Source organism: Lepidochelys kempii, chromosome 1 (assembly GCF_965140285.1).
Source record: "Lepidochelys kempii isolate rLepKem1 chromosome 1, rLepKem1.hap1, whole genome shotgun sequence".
NCBI classification, from domain to species: Eukaryota; Metazoa; Chordata; order Testudines; family Cheloniidae; genus Lepidochelys; species Lepidochelys kempii.
The window spans coordinates 201,754,473-201,776,752 of NC_136380.1; the positions used below are offsets into that span (position 1 = coordinate 201,754,473).

Here is a 22,280-nt window from a genome sequence, read left to right on the forward strand (position 1 = left end):
TGAGGGGAATGGAGCATGCTCCATTCAAACGGAATGTTCGGATAATTCAGCTGTCAGCCTCTAACAAACCTCTACTGAACACGCACACACAGCTAATTTCAGAGGTTTATAATTTGGTCATATTCAGGATTTTCATGGGGAAAACAAAAGGAACACACCTGACTACAAGACACCCTCTCTCTCCCAGCCAAATGCCAGTCACTGCGCCAAAGCATGGAGGCACCAAAGCTTCTAAAAGAAATGTTTATAAGAATTTTAACATTGGTAGAACATCATATTTTTCTCTAAAGTCATTCTCAGAAATGGCCGAACGTTTTTTTCCAAAAGATTTATCAGAGGAACCTGATTAATTGACTTCTCAGTTCACTTTCTTGGTATTAGATACTCTGGTTTAAATCCCAAGCCTTTTGAAGTCTATGGGAATTTTGCCATTGATTTCGGGGGGGTCCAGGATTTCACCCTCGGTGAATTTCTCCTATAGGAAATGTATTTCATTAGCAGACAATGAGCTCCTGATGAACTGGTTCCTGAATCTCCTATAGTTCCTAGTGTAGAAAGCAGCCCTAAGGCCTCTGTTGTCAGTGGGTCTGATTCTACCCTGAGTTACATTGGTCAAACAGCCACTGATTTCAATTAGAATTTCACTTATATAACTGAGGGCAGAAATGAAGCATAAATGCAAGAGGCCAAGAACAAGTCTAGAATTGTACAATACCTTCATCTCAGGAGATTTTATCACAGTTATTAATTCAGCTACACCCTTATGGCCTCTTTCTTTGTTTCTGTCTCTCTCTATCACTATCATTCTTCCTTCATATAAATCATTGAGGGTGCCTTGGAGTTCTGGCCAGAGAACTGAAATGACAGTCCAGTGTATCAGCCTGAGTGGTATTTGCTGTTTCCATCCAAATTGAAACAAGTAAACTACAGTGGAGGAAGGTGGGAAGCCCTGATGCATGGTATGCATTCTATAGGTACAGCATAAGTATATAACAGAGGAAAGACATTCACATATGAACATTGCCAATGGGTTTCCTGTTAGCAAAGGGTACGATTTACACAAGCAAAAGTCACCATTAGCATAGCTCTAAACCTGCCAACTCCCTAATGTGTTACAAAGATGACCCAAAAGGAGGGATGCAATAAAAACAGAAGGGTAGGAGGGAGCTAGAAATGACAACGTTCATTTCTTTAATAAATACAACTTTTGCTATAATCCCACTGATGACATTTAGCATTTCACATGTCAGTTCACATTAACGAGAAATCACCAGGTCTGTGTGGTACAGAGGAAAATTTAGTTCTAAAAAGAGTGAAGTGCTTTGTAATGAAGGACAGTTAAGAAATAAGATGAGCCAGTTAAGAAATCTGTCTGCCTGACAAAAGTGGTGTAACTATATTCTCGCAGGACAATTTGTTAAAATTTATCCCTTCAGACATCATTGAGTCTTTCAGATGTAAAGAGCTCTAAGTCTATGCCATGTAATTTCTATTCAGAGCAGAGGTCTAACTTTGCACAGCCTGTTGGAGGGGATGCGGACAGGGATAAACGTCTAAACAACAGGAACCTTTCTGACAGGAAGACATGAAAGTCTGCTTACTATATACTCAGTCCCCTGCCTACGGGCAGGCATTACCAAAAAAGTTATGAGACTCCATGTAGATACCTTCACTATCCATTCAGGATCACTACTAGCTCATACTGTTATGTTTGACACACATATCCACATGCCAATAAGGTGAAAAATGCCACACTTGCTATCCAACCTACATCTCTCCTGTCTTAACTTTAGTTTCTGATTACAAGGAATTTACCCTTGTGCACAATGAACAGGTTCATTCCTACATCTTTACCCTATGCATTTACTTCCCAAGCTTACCCCCTTGTGTACCATAATTGGATCTGCTTTCTAGCACCTGTTCTTGAAGCATCTGGTACTGGTCATGTTCAACTCCCAAAGCATTTCCTCATAGGAATTTGCCTTCATTCCTTAAAATAGCCATGGTAGCCGTTTGCTGTATCTTCTCCAATCTTATGGAGTGCTTCTATGCTGAAAAGTGACTCAATTAAAATAGCATAATCCAGTGCTCCACGTTCATTGTCTCTTAGTGACTCCAAATCAAATGCGCTTATCTTTACTGGTAAATTAAGCTTTTTCCAACTGCCAGCACTGCAAACTCACTCTGGGATCTAGGAATCAAGTCTTTTCCCCCTTCTTGTACATGATCAGCAATAATAAAATCCTGAAGGGCAAATTATGTCCTCAGCAACATCTCTGCAGTCCTATTGCCTTCAATTGATTTTCAAAAGTTCAGCCTATAGAGATTTTATAAACAATCTAGTTGATGAGACACAAGACTAAATAGATTCCTGCCCCCTCTCTTTTCTTAGCTGTATAGGGTCAAAAAGCAGTAAAAACTTATTGACATCACTAAAATAAGCAGATCTGACTCCAACACACAGGCAAGATTAGATAAGTTTCCATTTGTACAGTCACCGTTCAGGGAAGAATTAAAAAAAGACACCTAACACTGCACTCTGTGCCTCAAATAAGGCATGGGAAGATGTTTACACAGTGAAATCATTAGCTTCCTTCCTTACCCATCTCCTCCCCATAATCCATTTTTTACTTTTTGTTGTTTGAAAATACATTTACAATTACCAGTACAACAGACTGTATTTATAATCAAAAATTAAAATGGTTAAACAGCACAGCATATTATATTAACTCTATTTTTCTTAAGAGACTCTATGAACAAGTAAGTAGCAGGTATTCAGAGACGGAGGAGGCTTAATTTGCTCTCACACTTCCCTGCGTAGGTGATTAGAGTGCTGCTCCAAGAAACTTTAAAGGAAAGGCCTGTCCCAGATTCTTCTAAATGCCCAAGTGAAGTGTGTTCTAGATGTCTCCTGCAACTAATTCCCCTGCTAACACATTCACAAACCTTACATGCTGGTCTTCTAATCATGCCTTAACACGTCCACAACCCATCCCCTACACTGGGGGCTGGGAGCAGGGTACAGAGCCCTTAGACATGTTCTCCACTGGAGAGGCATAAAGGGGCCTTCATGTAATTAAGCGTTAGGCTCAGTGCCGGGTCCAACTGTGCACAGTCAATTGCAGGATGGGACCATAATTATAGCAGCTAAGGTAGAACTTTTTACAGTTCTATTATATAAGGGCCAGATTCTCATTTACATTTAGGCCCCTTTAAATCACTCTGGTAATGTAAAGTGGCTTTAAAGAGGAAATAAAGAGCAACGTAAGGAGGCCTTAGTGTAAATGAGAATCTACCCCAACATGTTTAGGGGAATTTCCAGAGCAGGTACATTAATTCTTGCATAGCACATTTGATTATAAAGAATTTTCTCCCCACAAATGATGGCACCTAAAAGATTATTATAAAAAGTTAAACTTCAGAAAGAAAGCTATTTTAAAAATGATATATATGAGAATGCATATTTCTATATAGATATGTAAATACACACACATACATAGAGATCTAATTTACTCTGTAAATAATTGGATACACACATATTGTACATTAGATCTGTACAAAATTAAAACAATTTTTCTGTGAAATTTCACCAAAAAATGTTTGCTGCTTCAGATTATTTCATGCCTCTTCCTTTTTAAAATTTCGGTGGAATTTTATGAAACAACCATATTTGTAAAGAAAACGTGAAAATCCAAATTATGTATTTCAGAGACATCTTTAGGTTGAATGGGTTTATCTTCATTTTGAGATAAACTTTTAAAGTTTCCAATAAACAAATTAAACCCAGTGCTTTAAAAGCTGGTTAAAGGTAGATTCACAAGAAATATTTATATTACTTTCTAGATTTCTCTATGTTTCCTCCTTATAACTTTTTAACACTCCCTCCCCTCAAATTAAAGGATAATCTGTGGGCAAAAAACACCACTTCCTAAACCATTAATGAATCTAGCATTAGTGGGATTGGTGAAAGTACCATCAGTGCTGGGGTATAGAATAGGGAGTCTAGTCTTTTAAGATGTGTTATCTGACCTCTTTGCTCAGGAGAAGAGCCATATGTCAATATATTCATTTTCTTTCTGTGTTTAACATGTCAGTTTTTCCAATGGGCCCATTTTGAGTGAAAAAATGTGTGAAATGCGGCTCAATATTTTGGCAAATGCAGCTCATTTTCAAGTTTGTGATGAAATGTGAAAAACAAAATCAAATGTCAAGCAGATTTGCTCTTTGTTGTAAATAATACACATACACACAGAGACACACCCACACGGTCCTGAGCCTGTAAAAAAATAGAATCACTTGTAGTATTACTACCACGAGCACTCAAATCCCATTACAATCGATGGGTCACATGGCCAGCTGGTGAAAATCAGCATAGCTCTATTGAAATCAATGGAGCTATGCCAATTTCGATCAGTTGAGGATCTGGCTCCAAAGGAAGCACTATGCCTGATAACAAGTATTTGCAGGATTGGGCTCTGTATGCTTGAAGCAAGAGAACTGCAAGTAGAAGTAGGCCATGCTTTTTTGGGGACGGATGTGGGAAATAATTAATTGAAAATAAGGAAATAATAAAGCACTACATCACAGACTTCATGTATGCTCAGTTCTGGTCAAGGAGGTGATGTGAGGTTTCCCTTTGAATCAAAGCAATGTAGCAGATAAAAAGGACCTGTATAGCCAGGGGGATTTCCTGAGGCCATTGCAGACCAGCTCATCTGCTGTTAAGAGGCTCATATTCATGAGAGTTTTGGTTGCATTTGTAACATTTTTTCCAGGTCCCCTAGAGCTTTAAGTGCCACATCACAGTGCTTCAAGCATGGCACTAAATGCACAGCACAGGACTAAGCATCTTCCTTTTCTACTCTGGATTTCCAGGAGTCAGATGGTGTGTTTCAGTCTCTTTATCCTGAGTTAATTTGTGATAGAGATTTTTTCTTCATGCAGGCTGAAGAAAATGTTACTGGTTTATATATATTGTGTTGTGTTGGAGGAGAGAAGGTTAATTTTTTTTCGAATAGGTTCATTATTTTTCTAAACTGGAAGGCTTGAAACCTGCCATCAGCAAAGCATATCAGCCTGATCCTGCTCTCACTTATGTCAGAGTGAATCAGGAGCAATTCTACTTAGGTCAATGGAATTACTTTGGCATATACATTGTGTAAATGATTGCAGAATCGGGCCCATTGAGCCAAATGCATTAGTAAGGTCAGTAATGATGCAAGTTAAATGTCAGGTCACAAAGTGGAGGTAGAGTAGAACCTCGGAGTTATGAACACCAGAGTTACCAACTGATCAGTCAACCCCACACCGCATTTGGAACCGGAAGTACACAATCAGACAAAAAAATAAAAAAAGCAAACACAATACAATATCGTGTTAAGCATAAACTACTAAAAAAATAAAGGGAAAGCAGCATTTTTCTTTTGCATAGTAAAGTTTCAAAGCTGTATTAAGTGAATGCTCAGTTGTAAACTTTTGAAAGAACAACCATAATGTTTTGTTCAGTTACAAACATTTCAGAGTTATGAACAACCTCCATTCCCAAGGTGTTCAGAACCCTGAGGTTCTACTGTTGATGGCAAAGTGAGGTAAACTTGCTCCAATTTTCCATTTAAGGTTCTCGTAAAACAAGTGGAACTTGCATGCTGAGGCAAAGAGCCCATGTAGCAGAAAATGAAACTGACAGGAAAGTATATGATGATGAAGGCAGGGGTAGGGGAAAATAAGTGAAAGTAACACTATTTTGCCACTTACACGTACTTTTCTACTCACTTATGTCCAGCTTGCAATTCACTGTATCATTTAGATCACTGCTGAATTTAGCCCCGATGGGTTTAAACTTTAAACTATTAATTATTTCTTGTGATATAACTATTTCATTTTAAAAACTGGTTTGATCAATAGATTAGTTCTAGATTAAGTGATTTAACTACATATGGGTAGGTGTTTGCTCTATATTAGGCTAGTGTATTGCTGAGCAGGTTTTTACAAATTTTTACATTTGAATGTCTTTAATTATTAATAATTTTAAAGTATGAATTGGCAGAGCAACTGTCTCCGTGGAACAGTGCACTCAATGTCTCCAAATTCTATCCAATATCCAAAGGTTCTGGTTAAATCCTTTAGGGATCAGTTATGGGGCATGAGCAAGTAACACTACCTTAAAAGATAATGAAAAGAAGGAAGTTTGAATTCCATGGGCAGCAGCTTTCAGAATTTATTCCAAAAATTCTGGGAAAATAATGACAGGTTTCAGAGTAACAGCCGTGTTAGTCTGTATTCGCAAAAAGAAAAGGAGTACTTGTGGCACCTTAGAGACTAACCAATTTATTTGAGCATGAGCTTTCGTGAGCTCTCTAAGTCTCTAAGGTGCCACAAGTACTCCTTTTCTTTTTGGGAAAATAATGTGTCTTAGTTTCCCCATCTCTGATGTAGGAATAATATTACCCTATGATGTTGTGAGGCTCATTTAGTTCCTTTCTGCACCAAGTCCCCATTTCATCAGGACTTAAATTTTCATCATTTAAGTTAAAGTTTCAATCTACTCCTATTCAGCAAAACACTTAAACACATGCTTAATTTTAAGCATCTGCTTCAGTCCCATTGGAGTCAAGACTGAAGCACATGCTTAAAAGAAGCATGTGCTTAAGTATTTTGCTGACTAGGGGTCCAAGTCAATCTGTGCCTCAGTTTTCTCAGCTGTAAAATGGGAAAAATAATACCTGTCTACCCAACATGGGTGCTAGAAGGCTGACTTCATTAATATCTTTGAAGCACTTTGAGGTCTGCAGATGGAAGATAATAGAGAAGTGCAAAATAATATTAATTACAATTATGAACTGCAGCAGAAGAAAACCTGGGCCCTGAACTCATTTCTTGGAAAGTTATAAACCTTTTGAATATATCTTTCCCCTGTGAAGAGTACTAAAAAGGATCTGGTCTTGTTTTTATGCTTCCAGACTAGCAGAGGTTGGGAACATAGCTCTTGGGGGTGGGAGAAGTGCTTTGTAATGCTTTCTCAAATGACATTTTCTATTCGGTGGAAGGAGCCATTTCCTCTCCCTACTTTACTGACCAGAGTGTCACCATGAGGCTGTTTGACCGTTGAAAGAATTGGAAGGGATAAGAATAAGAGGAAGTCAAGAAGGGGTAGGGGAGATTTTCAGTGGGGAAAAACCATCAAAGGCAAAATTTAGAAAGGCTGGATAATTTTATGGTTTCTTCTTCTTTCTCCTGTATGCTGCTTTTCCTGGCGAGGGTCGTGGCGGCAGCATGGAGAGTAGGAAGGACCAGACCCCCTTTTCCTCCACAACAAGTTCTAACTCCTCCTGCGGGACTCCCCAGCTGCGAGGTAGAATCCCTCCAGCGTATCCTGGGCCAGCCTCAGGGCCTCCACCCAGTGGGACATGCCCCGTAGAGTTCCAAAAGAAGCCTCTCAGGAGGCATCCTTATCAGGTGCCCGAACCACCTCAACTGGCTCCTCTCGATCCGGAGTAGCAGCTCTACTCCAAGGCCCTCCCGAATAGCCGAGCTCCTCACCCTATCTTGAAAGGCAAGCCCAGCCACCCTGTGGAGAAACCTCATTTCTGCCACTTGTATCCGTGATCTCGTCCTTTCGGTCATTACCCAAAATTCATGACCAAAGGGGAGTATGGGGACATAGAGTGACCTGTAAACTGAGAGCTTCATCTGAGAATTCAGCTCTTGCTTCACCACCATGGACTGGTACAGCGCCTGCATCACTCCCGGCACCACAACAATCTGCAGGTTGATCTCACACTCCCGCTTGCCATCACTCATGAACAAGATCTCTCGATACTTGAACTTGTCCACTAAGGGCAGCTGCTCCCCCCTCACCTAGAGAGAGCAATCCACTTTCTTCCGGGAGAGGACCATGACCTCTGATCTGGAGGCGCTGATTCTCATCCCAGCCGCTTCACATCAGCAGTGAAACGTTCGAGTACGTGTCAGAGATCACAGTCTGAAGAAGCAAGAAGGACATCATCATCAGCCAACAGCAGAGATGTCACCTCCGAGTTCCCATACCAGACGCACTCCACAGCTCGGCTGCACATTGATATCCCATCCATGAAAATCGGGAACAGTAGTGGGGACAAGATGCACCCCCTTGGTGGAGTCCAATGCTCACCTTGAACAAACTCGACTTAATGCCAAGAATACAAACATAACTCTCACTCCAAGAATAGAGGGACCAGATAGCATGCAAAAGCAGCACCGGCAGCTCATACTTGCGCAGCACTTCCCACAAGACATCTCAGGGAACAGAGTCATATGCCTCCTCCAGGTCTACAAAACAAAGGTAGATTGGAAAAAGAAACTCCCATGACCCCTTGAGTATCCATGAAAGAGAGCAAAGAGCTGGTTCTTTGTTCCACGGCGGGGACGGAATCCGCATTGTTCCTCCTGAATCCGGGGTTCAACTAATGGGCTTACGTAACCTCCTCTCCAGCACCCTGGCATTGGCTTTGTTGGGGAGGCTGTGGAGTGTGATCCCTCTGTAGTTGGAACACACCGTCTGGTCTCCTTTTGGAAAGATCGGGACCACCACCCCGATTTGCCAGTCCAAAGATACTGCACCTGCCTTCCATGCAAAAGGCGATGAGGACCTGTCTCGTGGGCTCACCGCCCATGAGGCGAAGGGTGAGAGTCAGGTGCGATGCTAGAATGGCAGCAGGAGGGACGGACCACAATGGACTGGCCCTCTGCAATGGAAACTGGCTAATTTTATGGCAAATGGTATTATTGTAGTTATGTAAAATAAGATGAGTTACTCAAATGTCATGCTGCAGAGGCTCCACCTTAGGGCCCAGGAAGGACTTATGCATTTAGAGTACAGCATTGTGCAATTGGTCAGGTGCATTAAACATAATTTTCACATTCCTTTGAACTTCAGGTGCCGGACAGGGTATACCAGACTCAAGGGACCAATGGTCTGAACTGGTGTATGATAGCAAGTCCTATGCTTCTATGAAATAATAGTAGGTGCTCTGAAATGATACCCACAGAGGGCTGAGCAGTGTATGAGAAGTAATGTACATTATGAAAATGAACTGGAAGTTTAGTTAAAGGTTAATAAGTCTCCTTCCCTCCACTTGCCATCGAAATGAATGATGCCCATTCTTGCTTTGGCAGAGGGGAGGACTAGTTGAGCTAATAGCTCTTTTCCATCTCTAAATTCTCTGAATCAATGACTAACAGGCTACAGCATTTCATGGCAAAAAATATGTGGCTGTTTTCTAGTTAGAGAAGCACGAACAGAATCCACAGCAAGTCAGTTTCAGGGTCAGAGGGTTGTTTTGACATTTAGGAAATATTAAAACAGATTTTGGTCTTTAAATTTGTAAAACAAAAGTCTTTCCTGACCTCAGATCTAATTTGCCAAGTTTTAGCTGTCCACAGATTTTTCTAGCTAAGCTAGAACTGTCAGAAAAAACAGCATTGTTGTGGGTCATTGCCTCTGAATTTTTAAGATGGAAAAATGATAGACTTAACTATGGCATGGTTCCGGCCTCACGCTTTATTACTAACAGGTACACCTCTCACAGTCACTAACTCAAGAGGCAACCCCATTATTGTTACTTATTGCTGGATGATACATTGCCAAGTATTGGGAAACCCAGTAGCTTGAGATGGCTGTTTCATTTGTACTTTCATTGCTTTATTCGCAACAAATTAATGAAAATAGGAACATTAGAATTTCAGAATAGATCTGCTCTAATGAGCTCATTTTAGCACATAGGAACCTGGGTATTTCCTCTTGTTTTTGATCAGTGTTTGTACTCCTCACATTGCCCTCTGCTCCAAGTACAAATGGAAATAATTTTAACACTGTATCTGATGAATGGGTGGGCAATTGCAGAGCTCAGATAAAACACACTGTAAGGTGCAAACAGTTTGAGACAAGGGCTCCTAAAAACCTGTAAGGTCAAGTGGGCTACATGCATGTCTGGAGCACACCCTTTCTTCACAGGCTTTAGTGAAACAAAATATATGTGAATGCTCAAGTATCTAATTTTCAATTGGTCATTAACTGTCAAAGCAACAACAATTTCCCCAGAAACAAAGCCATGTTTTGCTCCTCACTGTGGGCTATTTCCATGCCATATTTTCCTCTTTCACAACCTTTGCCCTTGTCATGGCTCAAGCTATTCAAAAAGGTTGCAAGGTCACTGGGCTTTTTTTAAAAATGGGACAGGAGTAATTCTCTCCTTCACCTCCCACCACATACACTTGCCACTCACTAAAAACAGCGGGACCAGTTTTGCTCAAGCTTTCGAAAAATAAAAACATTTTAAAAAACATAAAAAAAAAATCACCTTTGAGCAGAGGCCAAGTCTGTAAAATTTCAGCTCAAAAGGTGATGCTTTTAGGAAGTTATTAGTGACTGAAAACAAGAAGGCTAGAATGATAACCATGTGGAAACCTTCTTTATAGTGGACACTGCTGCTCCTGACACAAGAAATCAATGTTCTTATATAAAGGTTGCCCTGCTAAGGAAACTACACACAGTGAAAACTCCTTGGAATGAAGCAGCAGCCAAGAGGTTGCTGCAACGGTTCTGTCTCTAGCAGGCTGTATTCATGCATCTGTATTATTAAATATGTGCCAGCTCTAGCAAGCTCACAGGATGGCGCAAAGTGCTATAGTTACAGCTGGGAATGTGTCTTTTAAGGCTGCTTTACTTACTAGATATTTTGGCTTGTTCCTCCTTCGGGGGTGGGGTGGGGGAAAGGCACTAGGTTGGATTTATTTATTTATTTATTCGTTTATTTTGGAGGCGGATGTTTTGTAAGTTCTAGTTGGATTTTAGTGAATAGGAAAGCAGGGAATTTGCCAGCCTGTTACTCAGTCACACCAACTACTGTCTTTCTAGAGCACAGAAGATGCTTACAGATCCTTCAGAGTCTTAAAAGATGCAAACTCCTTCTCCAAGGAGGAATTTATCTCCATCAGATCAGCAAACTCAATTATTTTAACTTCTATACTCTTTCTCCTGTTTTCTCCATCCATTCATCTCAATATATCCCCTCTGGTTGACCAATACCCAAAATCATATGATCTGAAAGATGCCAAGACTCTCAAAGCCCCTCATCCTGACACCTCTTGGTGTGTGAGATATATATGTACTGTACAGTCATAATACAGTACAATACAATAACAACATTCAGCATTTAAAGTACTTTCAATACACGGATCTCAAAGCATTTAAATGTTATGGGCCAGAATGCTTTGATCAGAAGTTTGTTTGCAAACATGCACAAGTGAAGTTGTTGGAAAAGTGCAAAAAGCATCCTATCCCTCCATCCCTGAGCAGGAGCTGGCCTTAACTGCAGTCTTTGTGCTCCACTGAGGCACCCAGATTGCTTTTGGTGAGAAATGTTAGCAGCACTACTCGCTACAAAAGGGGAGAAGAGTAGGAGAGCCATGGCCCACCCCTTCACCATGCTTGGCAGAGCAGGCTGGCCACAGAGGGGAGAACACACCATAGCCTCTGAAGGGGTCGTGTGGCCTTGTTCCCCCTAGGTGTCGGAGAGCTCTTGAAGGCATGTGCCTCCCTGAGACGCACTGCCTCTCTGAACTCCCACTCTGGTAGGGTGCAATTTCACATCATCCCTGATGTGGGGCTGGGGCTTAAATTAATAATTTAGCTGTAACTGATTAAAGTTTGGGTCTAGTATGAAAGTGACTGTAAAAATGGCATTGTGGGGATTACATTTACTGTATCTCAATGACTCCAGATCAAATGGTCTCAAAATACAACATTAAAAGCCGTTGTCCTCCCCCTAAATATCATGCTGCATACTCATCCTGAGAATCCAGTTTCTGAAATAAAAACTTAGGTAACAATTCTTTTGATCATGCATAAGGCAGAATGGCATTCTGTACCTGCTCCCAGAGTCATTGGTTCTGCAGAGCTAACAAGAGACAAGAATGGTGCAGACTTATCAGTAAAGCAGATAGGACTCTCTATACACAGAGAAAAGGAGTACTTGTGGCACCTTAGAGACTAACAAATTTATTTGAGTATAAGCTTTCGTGAGCTACAGCTCGCTTCATCAGATGCATTGATGAAGTGCATCCGATGAAGTGAGCTGTAGCTCATGAAAGCTTATGCTCAAATAAATTTGTTAGTCTCTAAGGTGCCATAAGTACTCCTTTTCTTTTTGCGGATACAGACTAACACAGCTGCACTCTGAAACCTATACACAGAGAGCATGTCTGTGGAGTAAGAAGGGACTGGTTTAGTAAAGACACTTTTCTGAGCATAACTGAACTTTAAGCCTCATATTCTTGCGAGCAAAGTCACGATCATCACTATCTTTCAGATGAGGAGAATGAGGCATGGAGTTGCAAGGTGAAGAGATTGGTTTAACATCAAAGAGGGACTTATATTTTAATCCTAGCCCTAATTGTATGTCTTCTGAGTCTCAGACCCCTGAGCTAACCATAAGATCATACTGCTTTTACTAGAGTCTTCCCATTATTGTACCTTTTCTTCTTCTGTCTGCCCAGTACAATCATCTGAGAATACTTTAGCACAATGGTTTTCAATCTTTTTTAATTTGTGGACCTCTAAAAAATTTCAAATGGAGGAGTGGGCCCCTTTGCTAATCTTAAACATAGTCTGCAGACCCCCGGGGTCACGGACCACAGATTGAAAACCACTGCTTTAATACATTTCTCTTTATATTTCTAAAAATGTCACGAAAATATTTCTGATTTCTGGAAATAAAGATGTGACCTGTCATGATTTAAATGACTGCCCAGAAAATATGTAGAGGTCATAATGGCAAATAATATGCCATTTTACTAAAGCATTGAAGCAATATGGAAACATATAAAGTAACAGAGCAGAGATTTCTGCAGCTCAGCTCCTCACCCAAGTCAAGGAGCGGTGAGATTATATTAAATCACTGGCAGAGGTTTCAGCCAATAAACTATTGTTTCTGAGTTACCAATTTGATGATATTTTGAACAACAGTCTTCAGGTCATGTCTTCAGGATCACCTTTTCAACCTCATTAGCCTTCAGCTGGGTGGTGGGAGATGGGAAGGCATATGCACAGGTTTAACTGGGGGCAACATTTGGAGACAGTGGGTTGCACACCTGTAACTGAGGGTATAAGCTGGCACATAGAACATGTTACCTACTGATGATATGTGAGATGGAAAGCTGAGCTTGATTTCAGAGCCCATGGTGAGTTTATGGGGCTGGTGACCTGCTCATGAACAAAACTGACATTTCCTATTGTGTCAGGTTGCAAACGGGAATGCTACAGATTTGGAAAATATGACTGACTATATCTGGATGGAGAGACTACTCCCGGTTACTGAGGAATAATCTCCTCAGCTGGTCTGCCAGACCGTTGTGGACACCCAGAAACTGGGAGGCTTTGAGGTAGATTGAGGTGACAATACAAAACTCCCAAAGCAGTATTGCTTCTTGGCTCAGAAGTGATGATCTGACCCCTCCCTGTCTGTTCACACAGGACATCGCCACTGCATTGTCTGTATGAACTAGTAAATTCCTTCCCTTGATGCAGAAGAAAAAATCATGACCAACTAGATGAATGGCTCTTGACTCACTTACGTTTATATGGAAAGCTAAATCCTGGCCAGATCAGAGACCTTGAGTCTCCAGAGTTCCCAGATGGGCTCCCCAACCCAGGGCAGAAGCATCTGTAACCAGAGTCAGAGTTGGCTGTGGGGAAACAAAAGGAACTCTCACACATACATTGGATGGGTCCATCCATCAGTTCAAAGAGGCGAAGACTTCTGTGAGTACCTGAATCAGCATATCCAGTGGATGGAGCATTGGGAAGCACACTGAGCTCAGCCAGTTCTGCAGCTTTCTGAGACAGCCTGGCATTCTGAACCACATAAATCCATGAGTCCATGTGCCCAAGAAATCTGAGGCAATTCTGTGCTATCATGGCAGGATGGGCTTTTAGGTATAATGAAATGTCCAGTACTGTCTGGAACCTGCTCTGCAAAATGGCATCCTCCGGGCATGATACCTGCAGTACTGGACAGGGGACAAGGCAGACAAAAGCAAGCCAGACTGGCTTAAAACCAGACAAACAGCTTGTCTAATCCCACCCGGATCCCCATGCTGCATGTCCAGCATAACCGCTGGGTTCCTGAATAGGTGAGAGGATTGACTTTTCGCCGTTGATCAGCAATCCCAACATATCGAAGGTGGACTGGATCTTGGCCACACTGGATATCACCGAGCTCTTGGATTGTCCTCTCACCAACAAGTCATCCAGGTATGGAAACACGTGAACTCCTGATTTCCTTAGGAATGAAGCCACCACTGCCATTAATTTTGTAAGAACACCAGGGGGCCATAGATACTCCAAATGGCAGGACTGCAAATTGATAGTGGGATTGGTTGACCATAAATCTGAGGAATTTCCTGTGGCATTGATATATTGTTATATGAAAATATGCGTCCTTTAAGTCAAGGACACCAGGATCTGGGGATGGGGGTGGGTAATGGATTCCAGAGTGACCATGCAAAAACTTTATTTTCTTTATGTATTTGTTCAGCTCTGGAAGATCTAGTATGGGTCTGAGACCTCCTTTTGCTTGGAAATTACAAGAATAAAATCCTTTTCCTCTGTGCAAAGGAGGAACTTCCTCTATGGCTCCCAACATGAGGAAAGATTGTACCTCTTGAAGGAGAACCTTCTCATGAGAACGGTCCCTGAGAAGGGATGGGGAAGGGGGGGTAAAATGGGGTTAGAACTAAGCTGAAGCACGTATCCCATTTCCACCATGCTTAAGACCCACTGGTCTGTAGTGACATGGGTCCAAGCACTTAGGAAATGAGACAGCCAGTGTGGTAAAACCAGGACAAACAGCTACAAAAGGGGGGGTAGTAATTACTTCCAGGGGATTAAAAGGCCCCTCCCCATCCACTGAGGAGAGAGAACCATGGGGCAATAAGGTTCAGCTGGAAAAGGGGTTGCTAAAAGAACCAATTAGGTTCAGCTGACTCCAACTACTTGGGACCTTTTTAAACCCTCCCCTGGGTGGTAGGAGTGGGAGAGTGAGGGAGTGAGAGGAGCAGGGAAGCTGCCAGTAGGCTGTTTGGAGCAAGACACCAAACCTTCCTAGTAGGAAGGCTGCACTCGCTCCCCAGAAGGGAAGGAAAACAAGCACAAGGGACTGACTGAGGAGAGGAGTAGCAGGATCCTGTGCCACCTATAAGGATTCGCCTTGCCCCAAATCTCAGTCTCCAAGGCTAAAAAGGACTGAGCCTACTGAGACAAACAAGGTATTTTGCCACACCGATCAGAAAAAATAGGGGTAGGGAAAGGCTGACAAACTGCAACCTGGAAAGCTTCCCTTGACAAGAACATAAAACTAACTGCTTAGTTTTCCCAGTCTGTCTGAATGAGCATGCAGTAGATGAAAAAGGAGGTGGTGGTGGTGTCCTTCTGTAACTTTCCCCTTTCCTCTTAGATTGGTCCTGCTGGCACGTGAAAAGGAAGCATAATAGCAGGACTGTTGTGGATGGAACTGCTTCTTCTTTGTGAAAGGAGTGTAAATAACCAAAGACTTGAGTGTAGCACTAGAATCTTAAGGCGATGAAGCTTGTCATCAGTCTGCTGTGAAAAAAAGAACTGGTCCCTCAAAAGGGAGATCCTGAATGGTTTGTTGGACCTCCTGAGGAAGACCCGATGACTGTAGCCACAAACATCTATTCAATGTAATGGCCAGTGCCATGGCTCTGGCACAAGAATCTTCAATGCAGCCTGAAGCAAGGTCTTAGCCACCATCTTTCTCTCATCCACTACTGTGAGAAATTCTTGACTTGCCTCCTCTAGGAGCTTCTTGGTAAATTTTACAACATTGTCCCAGAGATTACCTAGTAACAAGGCGGTGTGGTTCCAGTGGGCAGCTTTGGTCACTAAAAAATTAATCCTGCAAAAATGGAAAAGTCAATCTCCACCAAATGTTGATGTCTGGATCAGTGATATGGCTGACCTTGCAACTAATGAATGGCTGGCATTCTGCAGAAAGTGAATGCCCAAAAAATTCAAAGCAATTTGGACTGACTTTTTAGAGGTCTATGATTAACGGAGATCCTGAAGATAGATACATTGCTTCCCATCCCCTCTCTTTATCCTAACCCCCTCTAGTTCCTTTATGTATTATGATGAATCTGGTATTTTGGTATATTTGTTGTATTTGGAAAAAAATTATCAAAAATTATAAATAAAACATTGTGTCCCAGAAGGAGAAATCATAATGTCCTAGCAATGGTTGCTGATTAGAATTCCAGAGTTGTAGTCCAGCTGTTGAATAAGCTTTTCTGCCAAAAAAACTCTCAAGCTTCTTTCCATCTTTTGATTTCGGGCAGATGCCCGTTGACCCTAGCATTCTCTTTTGCATGTAATAATGTACAGACCCCAATGAGGGGACCTCTATTCAGTCCTTTTAGCTGTAGGAGGCAGGGAAGATAGCGTTTGCCACAATACTTTTGTGGGCTCTGATCCAGAGTAGCCTCATTTGTGAGGAGTGGCACTTGACAAGGCCCACAGATCCCAAGGTATCAACCAATCTGTGTGAGTTCTCTTGAACTACTTCCACCTGTATATCTAGGAAGGACGTTACCCTCTTTAAGAGGTCCTAGTGAGCTTTGTAACCATTCAGGTGAGAAGAGGAAACACCAGACATTGCCTTCTCGAATGATAAGGAGGAGGAACCAAGGCTGGCTGAGGTGGAGCTTCCCCCAATTTCTCCAAAGGGGGATTCACTGACGCAGAATACCTACGATTGGTATCAAACTCAGTACTAGGAGCAGCTTCCTGAAGATCTTGAAGTGCAGCTTCACGATGTCTGGTGGAGGATGTAGAAGGGGAGGGTATGGTCAGGATCTGGAGACTGGAGGAAACCCCATAAGTTCCAATACAGCCATTGATATGGCACAAGAGACCAATTTCTTCCTGATCATGGCTCCCTACTAGCAGTCCAATGCAGAAGTTCTACTGAATACCAGGGGTGAAAGCCCTTTGGAAGAAAGTGATGGCTAATATGATATGGCCTTTACGCATAAGATCGAACTTCTGACTCAGACGATAAACATGAGTCGGAAGACCTCTGGTAGCCAGCAAATCCATGAAAGTGTCTGTCAGTACCAGGCAAGATAAGAACATAAGAATGGGTCAGACCAATGGTCCATCTAAGCCAGTATCCTGTCTTCCAACAGTGGCCAATGCCAGGTACCACAGAGAGAATGAACAGAACGGGCAATCATCAAGTGATCCGTTTCCTGTCGCCCATTCCCAGCTTCTCGCAAACAGAGGCTAGGGACACTCTCGGCATCTTTCAGCCCATTCTGGCTAATAGCCCACTGATGGACCTATCCTCCATGAACTTACCTAGTTCTTTTTTGAACCCTGCTATAGTTTTGGCCTCCACAACATCCCCTGGCAAAGAGTTCCACAGGTTGAATGTGCATTGTATGAAGAAGTCCTTCCTTGTGTTTGTTTTAAACCTGCTGCCTATTCATTTCATTGGGTGACCCCTAGTTCTTGTATTATGTGAAGGAGTAAATCACACCTCCCTATTCACTTTCTCCACATTATCTCTCTTTTCCAAGCTGAAAAGTCCCAGTATTTTTAATCTCTCCTCGAACCTCAAGGGTGAAGCCAGCACTGAGAGATCGCATGCCATGGCATATGCCTCAGGCACTGAAGGCACAGGGAGAATCTTTGCAGCTGTTTCTGAACCAAAGATGATGGCATTGCTGAATAAGATGGTGCATCCTTAGAGATCATTGGTACTGGTACCGGCGCCAGAGTCAATGACCCTACCTGAGGTGCTCTCTGTACCAGGGACTGCTCGGCAGGATTACAATCTACATTCTTCCCAGCTTGTTTCCTGGACTTTGGCGCTGGGGAACTCAATCTTCTGGATGATGGGTCCCTCGATGAAGTCTTCTGGTGCTTCTTCTTTGGTACTGGAGAAGGAGATTGGAGACAGGACTCTGTCATGACAGGAGAAGCACTTGTAGGTGAAGTAGAGGTGCCTGGTGCCCTCTCCGAACCGAAATGCTCTGAGAGTGGAAGCTGCCTCCATAAGAAGGTGCTTTAGTGTGACCTCCCTCTCCTTTTTAGTTCTGGGCTTGAAGTCCCTGCAGATTTGGCGCCTGTCCCTAATGTGAGTTTCTCCAAGGCTCTTCAGAAACCTGGAATTAGGGTCACTGACCAGCACCTTGCATCCAAAGCAGTTTGAAGCTTGGGGACTGAAACATGCACTGGCACTAGACGTCAGTATCCCAGACCAGTGGGAACAGAAGTGTACAGTAAGTACGCTCATAAAAAAGGAAACCTACTAGCAGAAAACTGCACTAAGACTATAAAAGATCAACTGTGAACGAGTGCCAACTATACCATCCCACAGCAGCATGTGGCAGCAGAGGGCACATGCGCCACCCTGACGGGTACCTCTAAGGGAAAATCTCCAACACTAGTGCACTGGGCATGAACACACCTGAAGTGGAATGGAGATGTATAATCATTCAAAGAAGAACAGCTCTTTACTTTCAAACTGAACGATATGATAAGGAAATCAGGGAGAGACAATAAATATGGAACACCACTATGTCATATTTAGAAAGTTGTGTTTTAGAAAAGAATTGGACTTTGAAGCATAGGATGAGGATAAATAAGATATGGGTTCTAATCCTGGCTCTGCTACTACCTTCCTATATGACCTTTAGCATGTCCCTTACATCTCTGTGCCTCAGTTTTCCTGTTCGAAAGATGTGAATAACAACACTTCATTAAGTCACAAGGATGTGACAAAGCTTAATTCATTACATTTTTGTAAAGAGCTTTGAGATTCACAGAAGGATGCTGTTATGCATGTGCAAATTATCATTTTATTACAGTATCATATTAATTATGCTATAGTTCAAGTTGAGATGAGACTGTCATACTAAATCCCTTCCATTAGTTGCTTATACCACTCCAAAATAGTTACCTTTTGGTCAGACACTTGGTCATGCCTTGTCTCTATCCAAAAGTGACATTTTTAGGAAAGTTTCACAAAAATCCAGTTCGCCGTTTTTGAGTCATCCTAGTATGTAAAAAAATAATTTCCTGCTGTTAATTTTTCCATAAGCTTTCTGCCCTTAAACATGCTTGTATAATTAAAATATGGCTTTGTTTTAAAATATCAAACTTGACATATACATAGTCCTGAAAGAGAAGTAGCAACTTTGCCATGTTTGAAAGCATTTGGTTTTGAAATAACAAAGTTATTACCATTTCAGAATAGCTAAGTGAGCATTTACTGCCTTAAAGATTCCAATGTGCTTTGTGTTATGATTTTCAGATTGTAGCCATTAGTGAATCTACTGAATTGTGTGAAGGATAAGAATAGGAGGTCTGAAGTTAGACTTGCAGGCTATTTACTCCTGAGGGAATTCTGTGTCACCGCGCAAGTGCAGAATTAATGTCCCCTGCAGATTCCTCCCCCCAGAATAATTTATTCTGATGGGGAGGTGAAGGCAAGTTGCAATTACACCTTTCACTCACCAGAGGCTGATGTGGTGCCAGAAGAGAGGGCAGTCTCACAGGCTGGAGCAAACAGCCGTGGGGAGGGACAGGGCAGAAGCGGTCTTCCTCACAGTGCCCTACTCACAGGCCCAGGTGAGGAGGTATGAATATGGGGGGATGGAAAAAGTGGGGCACATGGGGCTGCTGGGGGGTATCACACATACTGGGGTTCAGAATGGGTAGTGGAGTGGACACACTGGGATGAAGGCACAGAAGCTAGGGGGTGACAATATTGAGCCAGGAGCTGAATGGGAGTGGGAGTGCAAGGCCACATGGGACAGGAGTACAGGGGGTGGCTGAGTGAGGGTTCTGTATTCATATGCCTAAGTAGTAATCTATTTGTAACTCCCCCCCACATTTCCTGAATCTTTTTTGTTGTCTGTATTGTTACAGACATACTTGCTTACAGGTATTTGGAAATAAACTACCAAAATAATTGAAACTGGAGTGATTATATTGTGTTATTTTGAAAAACAAAAGATGCAGAATTTTGCACAATTTTAAAATATGGTGTGCAAAATCCCCCAGAAATTTGAATAATCAGACAGAAAATTTATATAGCCTCTAAAGAACTTGAAACTATTACTTAGGTGAGCAATCACCAGCACCATCCTTTCTCCTGAAACAAAACCCCTCTATAAATTTTTAGTGTGTCATCTCTGAAAGAGTTTATAACATTTTAAAACTAGCATATAAAAATCAAATAATGATAAGTACATTCTTTAAGTGCATGCTGGGATGCATAAATTATTGACATAAAAAGTTGCAACTAAAAGGCTCAGGGCATGAAAAGAAATGGCTTAGTGATCTGGATAACCCTGATGTTGTCTGAAAACTGAGCAGGCTTATTATTTGGCTGGAGAGAATCTGAAAATATCAGGTCTTCTAGGCTTCATGCTCTTCTGTGAGGGTAATGGTGTATCTTGAAGATTTTAAGACTTATTTTCCATTGTCATTTACACCTTTGCGTGGGTGTAAAACAGTATCAGATCAGACTGGTGGCATTTTGCATTCACTTTATACAGTCATAAATGACAAAGCAAAGTGCCAGGCAGGTGAGAATCAGCCCCTTAATAATTAATTTAATGTGAAATGTTTTAGATTTTGTCTTTTTACCTCGTGGACTAACCTGTGGTTATGGTGTGGTAGCACAGTGATGGGTATATTAGTAATACCTAAAACAGATTAGATTGGATTTGATAGATGACTTGGGTTTGATTCCTGATCCTTTTTTCTCACTCCTACAATATAAGGGCCCATGTATGATACACAATGTGGGACAAACTGTGCTTTTCAGCCACTGGACAATCTGAGGGTCTCAGCTGGAATTCCTCCTTCAGGTGGAGGTAACTCTTCCAAGGGTGAATGGTAGCTGCAACACTTTTGCAAGAATGCATCATGCACTGCTCTCTGGCCTTATCTACACTACCACAGTAAATCAATCTAAGTTACGTTACTTCAGATACATGAATAAAGTAACTGAAGTCAATGTAGCTAGATCCACTTACTGCGGTGTCTACACCGTGCTGTGTCGACAGGAGACACTCTCCCGCTAACTAACTTTACTCTTCTTGAGGAGCTGGAGTACAGGAGTCGACGGGAGAGCGCTTTGCCATTGACTTAGCGGGTTTTCACCAGACCTGCTAAATCGACACCGCTGCACTGATCACAGCAGTGCCGATCTAGCTGTAAGTATAGACAAGCCCTAGGTGTGGGGTTGAGCTCTACTAATCTGTGCATACAGCTGCTCCTTACCTACCTCAAGGAGAGTAGTGGCATTGGTGACGCTAGACCCTTACAGTCCTTACCCTTCCTAAGCCTGATCTTTCTTTTGTTTATGTGAAAAATCAAGAGAAACTGTTGATGTCAATGGAATTACAAAAGATGTATGTGAGAGGAGAATCTGGCCCATCGGGACACAAGCTGTGCAGTTATTCCTGGCTGTTGCATAGGAGCAAATATATGTGTGTGAATAAGAGAGAGGGAGGGAGAGAGAGAGACTCTTGATGCCCTCTCTCCTATTTGTGCTGTCACACAGGGTTGGCACAATTTGCCTCTGTATGTACCTCAGTGTTTTGACCTTATATGTCCATTAGATTATGAAGTTTTGTGTGTGTGTTCTGAACGGCACTAAACACTTTATTGGTGCTTAGCAAATAAATAATCTCCACAATATGATTATAGAAAAAACAACAGTTCCTTCCCACCTTACCGTCTTTTCTAAAAGTAGTATATCACATTGCCCAGCACGCAGCATATGATCAGTGAGAGACCTCACTGTAATGAACACAGTTTACAGGGGCAGAGGTAAGGTTGCTGCAGGAACCTTAACTCTGAATTTCCTGATTTTAGTGAGATTAAAATCTCAATCTCCACATTACATCAGCATAATTTTTGTGTGCGCGCATATCATGTGGTCTAAGTGTATTGTTTCTAAATGCAAAGGTACACTTGTGTATATGAAAGGGCATCTTTTCAAATTTTGGGAACTATGAGCCACTTAAATTAGTTCTGATCAACAGTGTCAGATTTTTAGTCCCACCAACATAATAAAATCAAGTTAAAAAAACACTAAAAAAACAAACCAGCCAACCATCCAACCCTATTGTACGTTATGTGTTCTGCAGTTCTGAGCCTCAGTAACAAGACAAAAGGAGACTGAGACTTTGTCATTCGCTAGCTG

At 41.9% G+C, this 22,280-nt stretch overlaps 1 protein-coding gene across 10 annotated transcripts in view; it reads right to left on the reverse strand.

Moving 5' to 3' along the window:
- ZBTB20 (zinc finger and BTB domain containing 20) overlaps window positions 1-22,280 on the reverse strand; it is a 669,002-nt gene that overhangs the window by 138,133 nt on the left and 508,589 nt on the right. The window contains exon 1 of one of the 10 annotated variants that reach the window (XM_073308815.2): window positions 19,020-19,458. The exons of 8 other annotated variants lie outside the window; for them this stretch is intronic. The gene's annotated coding sequence lies outside the window, so the exon portion shown is untranslated. Of the gene's footprint in view, window positions 1-6,722; window positions 6,769-19,019; window positions 19,459-22,280 lie in introns of those variants that run through there. One more of the 10 variants, XM_073308813.2, reaches the window with a different exon arrangement.